This window comes from Solanum lycopersicum, chromosome 5 (assembly GCF_036512215.1).
Source record: "Solanum lycopersicum chromosome 5, SLM_r2.1".
Taxonomy (NCBI): Eukaryota; Viridiplantae; Streptophyta; class Magnoliopsida; order Solanales; family Solanaceae; genus Solanum; species Solanum lycopersicum.
This window is the reverse complement of record NC_090804.1, coordinates 57,533,900-57,541,206: the sequence shown is the minus strand read 5'-3', so window position 1 is coordinate 57,541,206 and position 7,307 is coordinate 57,533,900. Positions and strand designations below refer to the sequence as shown.

General features: G+C 33.0%; 1 long non-coding RNA gene across 1 annotated transcript; it reads right to left on the bottom strand.

Annotated features, from left to right (window-relative positions):
• Positions 1-3,733: 3,733 nt before the first annotated feature.
• Positions 3,734-7,021, bottom strand: LOC138348600 (uncharacterized). The gene is made up of 3 exons (XR_011221362.1): positions 6,417-7,021; positions 6,021-6,086; positions 3,734-4,437 (listed from the first exon to the last, which is right to left on the bottom strand). It is a non-coding gene; the product is annotated as an uncharacterized lncRNA (long non-coding RNA).
• Positions 7,022-7,307: the final 286 nt, after the last annotated feature.

Genomic DNA, 7,307 nt, shown 5'->3' with positions numbered 1-7,307 from the left:
ATAATGCAACGTAGCAGATAGATGGAGTAAAACCCATTAGTCCAAAAAAGTAAATGATAGTAATAGAGATAAAGGGAAGCAGTTGGATCGACAAAAAACTATGTTGTCAGAACCAATTAACAGTACTAATAAGGTTGAACAACAAATAGATGGTCCATATATTGACTGATTTTCTATTCTACAAGGAGAACGCTTCTGCTTAAAGGGAGAACTAACAGAAAAAGAATCAACTAGTCCAGAACCAATAGTGATGTTATTGATCATCAAGGTCTAAAATTAGATGAGACACCTACTAAGGAACCAGGAAATCTGAATGTAAATGATGAAATGGCATTGGACTATTCCTTACCTATGCCAATACACAACTATTCCAACAAAACCTATAGATAAAACAAACTATACTTCAGGCCTAGAGGGGATCAGTTCCTGGATCGACGGGATATTCCACGATACGATATATATGAATTATCAAGAATTGTTGATCCATCACTAGTTGTTGTTATCCATCCAAGTCTTTGTCTCGGTTTGCTGCCAAAATTTCCTTCTTTATTCAGGACTGTCTCTTTCTCTAAATGTTTCTTATAAATCTGTAATGAAATGTTAAGTCCTACTTATAATTTTTGACTTTCTGCATATGACAACCTTTACTGGTTATACTACATAAAATTAATGGTTCTCTATTATAGCTAAATTCTGGTGTTTTGATTAAATGACTCTGTTTTGGATAAAATTACTTTATCATAGACTATATATAACTATTTACAACAAGAAAACAAACTCTACATTCGAGAGCTGGCAACAATGTTGATGAATTTGGAATAAAAAATTCAAGGCGTTTGGCAAGACATCAACAATAGTTATCTCAATTAGAAAATGCAGAAGCAATGAAATATATATCATCAGAAACAAAGAAATCAGGGGATGAGGTGTACAAGGATTACTTCGACTAATTGGATAACTAATACTCAACTATATCCACAAAGCTTATAGATACAACTAAAAATACTTCAGCAGCCGAAAACAATGCTTATGACTTTAAGATAACATTTAAGGGATGACAAGTGGCAAGACATCAACATGAGTAGTCTCAATTGGAAATGCAAAATTCATGGTGATGCAAATAGTCTAAAATAGAAAAAGGATAGGATGGGTTGTGTAAGGAGTATCTTCAGTAATTAGAATACTAATACGAAGCGATACAACAAACAAATAGATAAAACTAACTAGACTTCATGCCTAGAAGGGATCAATTTCTGGTTCGATGGGCTATTCCACAGGCCTAGAGGGGAGCAGTTATCTCAATTAGATAATGTAGAAGCGATGGAATATAGATCATCTTAAAAAAAGAAATCACGGGATGATGTGTATGAGGATTACTTCGAGTAATCGGATAACTGATACTCAACTACATCAACAAAACTTATTGATAGAACTAACTACACTTCAGGAGCTGGAAACAATGTAGATGGCTTTGAGATAACATTCAAGGGCTGACAAGGCATCCACCTAATTAGTCTCAATTGGAAAATACAAAATTCCTGGTATGTAGATAGTCTAAAATAGAGAAAGGATGGTGTGGGTTGTATAAGGAGTGACTTCAGTAATTAGAATACTAATACACATATAAACCAATAAAGCATAGATAAAACTAACTGGACTTCAGGCCTAAAAGAGACCAAATTCTAGATCGAGATAAAATTGCACAACCTACATGCAGTTTTTTAAGAGCACCTATTTTCAGATTTAAACATTTAATAGTTTAAGTATTTAGAGCTTCTTATTGTAATACACTTAAGGCTTACATAGATGGATAAAGTGGGATGTACAAACTTACCTGATTGTGACCTGATTGTATGTTATGCAGCAGAAACGTTAGAAAATTGAGCACCTTTTTTAAAAGTTAAAATTTACTTGTATCATTTGATCTCAACTTCTGTGATGCCTAAGGGTATACCAAACATCTATTGGATGTTTTTCTGAAGCTAGTTATGCTATAAAAGAAAAATTCTATAAGCAGTTCTAGTTAAGTTGAAATCTTGCATAAAAATTAAGGTGCAACTTGCGTAGTTAAGAATATTCTACGAAAGGTTGTTCAAGATATTCATATACAAGGACAAATTACAGAAACTACATATGATTTTATTGCTCCTAATTATAAATTTAAGCTTCTGACTGTTCAAGTATTCAAAGCTTCTGATTACACTTAAAGCTTACATAGGCAGCTAAAATGGGGAGTACAAAGTGACCTGATGGTATGTTATGTAGAAGGAACTTGAGAATATTAAGAACCTTATCATTGAGAGTTGATTTACTACTATTGTTTGGTCTCAAGTTCTAAGATGCCTAAGCGTGTATTGAATATCTATGGGTTGATCTTTTGAGGTTAGTTGGCATATACAAAGTGCTATAAGTAGTTTTAGTTATGCTGTAATCTTCATGATATTACAAGCAGTGATACAAATATACAAAAATAAAGCAGTGAAATAGAGACAGAATATCTATGGGCTGATCTTTAAGAGATGAAGCAGTCACTTTAAATAATACTGCTCAAGAGAAAAGCCAAAACAATTTAATAATGATAGCATTTTGTTGCCTGTGCAGGTATCAATATTGAAGGACTGCATTTCAACAACTGATTATAAAATATTGGAAGATCAAAGGGAATGCAAAGTTCAGAACAACATATAGGGCTATACCTACAGTTATTATGCGGAAATTATAGAAGATGAAGAACTAAAGACGACATGCAAAGATATCACTTTAGGTAGAATAATCCAGCAAGTTCAAACCACCATTCAACAGGTTATCAAAGCGAAGTACTCATGGATTTATGGCAGTCCAAAGGATTAGAATAGTTTTATAATCCTTATGAAAAGCTATAAATCTAAAGTTTTCAACCATGAATCAAATAGGAGGAACCTACAACAATGGAGGATAAAATGTAATATAGATGGAGGTAGTAGGAGAAATCCGGGTGAAAGCACTTATGGGATCTGCAATAGAGATTGCCATGGAGATTTAATGTAAAATGAAGCCAACCACTTGGTTTTACAACCAATATTGTGGCTGAAACAACATTAATTTTCAAAGCAATGCTTTGTTGTAGACAGAGAAAGTGGAACAACATTATTTTAGAGACTGATACTTTAAGTCTAATTAATACGTTGAAGGAAATTTGAGATTTCCCCTGGGAACTAGCAGATATGACTTAGGAGATAAAACAAGAAATGAAACACACATGAGCTACCATTCAACATGTTTTCAGAGAAGCTAATGCGGTAGCAGATCTATTGGCTAATATAGCACTCACAAAACAAGAAGCAGTTCAAAAAAATATTACACTGCAGATTGAAAAAACAATTGTAGCAAGTAAGCTCATACTAGAGAAACATAGAAAAGAATAAGAGAAGAAGAGAAGAGAAAAAGAATGTGACTTACGTAATAAATTTCGTCTGATATTTACTTTATGACGACTTCTTAATTTTTTTAACAATGAACAATTTATTTTTCAAATTACCAATTGCGCAAATCATATAGTTGTAAACGAGTACAATCCAGACTAAGCTAGCGTTTGACCATAGATATTGAAATATTTTTGGCAAATATTATTTGGATGAAAATTTGGGTGAAAATTTAGCATGTGTTTGGCCATAGAATTTGAGAAACATATTTCATTTTTTTAAGAAATATGATTTATATCCATAAGTTTTTAAAACTATCAAACTAACCATAAATTTGTATTACATAGCACAATAGAAATCTCATGTAACAATATTTATGACTTCCGCAACAAATTAACAAGAATCATTACAGTAAATATTCGTATAGTGAAAAGGTCTTGGTACTAATCATGATAATGAAAATACAACTAATATAAATTCGGGAAAAAAGAGAGAAGAAAACAAAAGGAAATAAATATTGCAATCACTAAAGAACCTATGCTTTCTCTCTGAAAGAGCTCAACCTATTCTTTAATATAATCTTCCCACATTTTATGAACAATCTCTTCTCGATGAACTTGCATTTCCGAATCAGATGATCGAGAAGATGAAGCGATGTTGTTTCCCTGAGCCAATAGTTCGTCACTTTCATCAACAACCATATCATCATTTTCATATTCATTGAATATTCCATCACTACTTTGGTGTTCACGTAAAAAATTATGCAATACAGCGCAAGCAATTACTATTTTCACTTGCATGTCACATTCATAGTTGTTCATGCCTTGTTTTAGTATTCTGAATCTACTTTTTCACGCACCAAAAGTTCTTTCAATTACATTGCGCAGAGAAGCATGTCTATAGTTAACTAGCTCTTTTCCATTCTTAGGCTCTCTTTCACTTCCTCGGTAGTCCTGCAAATGATAGCGCATTCCTTTGAATGGAGCTAAAAATCCTCTTGTGTTCCGTAGACCAGCATCAACAATGTAATATTTATCTACCAAAATAAAATATTGAGTAAATTTTCTTATATTGAATAAAAATAGAACTACTAATTTATATACCATGTGATGGGAGATAAATGAATTAGTTGGTATTAATAAATATTATTATTTTTGTAAAATAAAAAGTTAAGGGTAAAAATTGAATTTTTAAAACTTTCCAAATAATGGAATTTGTCCCAAATACTAGTTTTTTCTAGTATTTGGGAATTTGAAAAATTTGCCAAAAAAATTTGCCAAATAATAGAAATGTGTATGGACAAACAAAATTTGCCAAGTTTTTTCCCAAGTTTGATGTGCAAAATCTATGGCCAAACGGGCCCTAAGTAATGAAGTTTCTTAATTTGTCTGGATTTCTAGTTTTTCAATAGGGAAACAATGAAAAGTTCTTAGTTTCCAAACTTAGAGAAACAGTCTTAAGTAGGGGTGGGCATAAACACCGAAAAACCTAAACACCGAACCGAACCGAATTTTTTTAGAATTTCGGTTTCGGTATTTCGGTTTTCGGTTCGGTATTCGATTTAATTTTTTGTATTTTTCGGTATTTCGGTTCGGTTTTCGGTACATATTACTTTGGAATTTGGTATTTCGGTTTAAACCGAAATTTTATGCTATAATTTAATAATTTATAAATTATATTATATTAATTAATAATTATTAATATTAAATATTTTTTTTAAAAAAAAGTAAAAACCCTAATACCCTACTTTTGACTCTTTCTCTTTCTACCAGATTTTTTCAATTCACTCCTCATCTTCTTGACTTCTTCCTCTTCATTTCTCTCTTCCTCTTCTACTCCAAGTCTCCAACCACTCTTGTCTTCCCTGAAGCACCGCCAGGCGCCAGCCACAACAAGGGAAGCAGCAGCCAGCAGCACAGCAGCAACCAGCCGCCGCCCGCCAGCAGCACAGCAGCAACCAGCCGCCGCCCGCCAGCAGCACAGCAGCAACCAGCAGCAGCCAGCCGCAGACAGCAGCAGCCAGCCGCCAGCCGCGACAACACTCAGCAACAGCCAGCCGCCGGACGTGCAGCAGTCAGCCAGCCGCCGGACGTGCAGCAGTCAGCAGTCAGCCAGCCGCCGGACGAATTAAACAGGCCCATTAAAAAACCGAATTAAAAAACCGAACCGAATTAATAAAAATCGAACCGAATTAACAAAAATCGAATCGAACCGAAATATTTCGGTTCGGTATTCGGTACGCAATTTATAAAAACCGAAAACCGAAAAAAAAATCCGAACCGCACCGAAAAACCGAATGCCCACCCCTAGTCTTAAGGATCTAACATTTTTTTTTCGATTAAATTCCAAAATCGAGAAAAAAAATCAGCTCCAATTTAACAACATTCCTAACTGGGAACATACTCATCAACATACTACAATTTTTTAAAAATAGTTTGTTGTTATGTTCGAGATTCAAACAAACAGTCACGAGAATTGAGTACGTTAACAACACCATAGCAAACAAAACGATCAATTTTCCAATAAATTAATAATAGACACAGATATTACACAATACACGTCGTAAACACAAAAAAGTTACGTTTACAAAATAAAAAATCACCTCAATTGATTGAGTACCTGAAAAATAGAACGTTTATATGATGAAGACACCAAAGTGGAGGATATGATCAATTCTGTCAAAACCTACAAAAAAACGAAATACATAACCAAATTGAGAAACCTTCAAACTTCACATAAATCCAAAAATCAATTCTTATTCTGTCAAAAACTACAGAAAAATGAAATACAAAATAGAATTGAGAAACCTACAAACTTCATATGAATCCCAAAATCAATTCTTATTCAATTTGTTAACAAAAATTGACCCAAATATTCTAACAACTACTATGTGATAGGATTTCGTTTTAATAAGAACATGATATTGTACCATTAATTTTTGGATTAATTGCTTAGAATGATGTATATGAAGAATCTGAAACTGAGAAACTCTATCAAATTAGAAACCTGGATTACCTATGAAGCTGGAGAATAGAGCAGAGCTATGTGAAGCACTATCATGAATAGGGCAGAGCTACATGAAACTATCGTGAATAGGGCAAAGTTGCAGATCTAACATAATGACTAAAAAGAAGAAATTAAGCTCGAGACCTATGAAAATCAACTTAGACCTATTCTACGCCTAAAATAAACCCCCGAACCCAATCAAATAATTGAAAATCGGATCCGAACACCTAAACTCGTATGTCGACTAAACTGGCTAAAATGTTATAGACTAACAACTTAAGACCTCAAATATGTGGAACAACTCCAAATTTGAAACCGACAATTCTCATAGATCAAATTTTGCATTTCACACTTGATGGAACTGACAAATTTTATTGCGAGACTCAAAACTTTGATTAACGCCAAGAAACTCTTTTTAACAACTTAAGCCTTCCAAAGCTCAAAACTTCCAAAATTTACAATCTTTTACTCAAAATTCAAAATCAACTTCACAAATTGATCAGAAATGACTGAACGCAACTATTGGAAGGGATAAAGTGGTAATAAAATAAATAAAAAATGACATTCTGATTTGTTACAATCCTGATGTTTAAACTTAAATTACGCCAAAACAGAATAAGAATATCTTATAGAATCTCTCGAACATCTGCTATTGATAATTTTGTTCATTAGAATTGATTATATATTTTTTTCATTCTTAATGATATCATTTCATAATAATTAAATTTGTCAATTACCAAAAAAATTTCTAATCTAAGTCAGGCCAATTGGTCTAATTCTTTTATGTCATTCTTATTTTTAAAACTTATATTGCAGATGATTAGGATCTCAGTGTTTGCGCTCTCTCTATCTATATTATCTTTGGACAGTGGAAAAATAAAGAAAAGTTCTTTTAAAAAT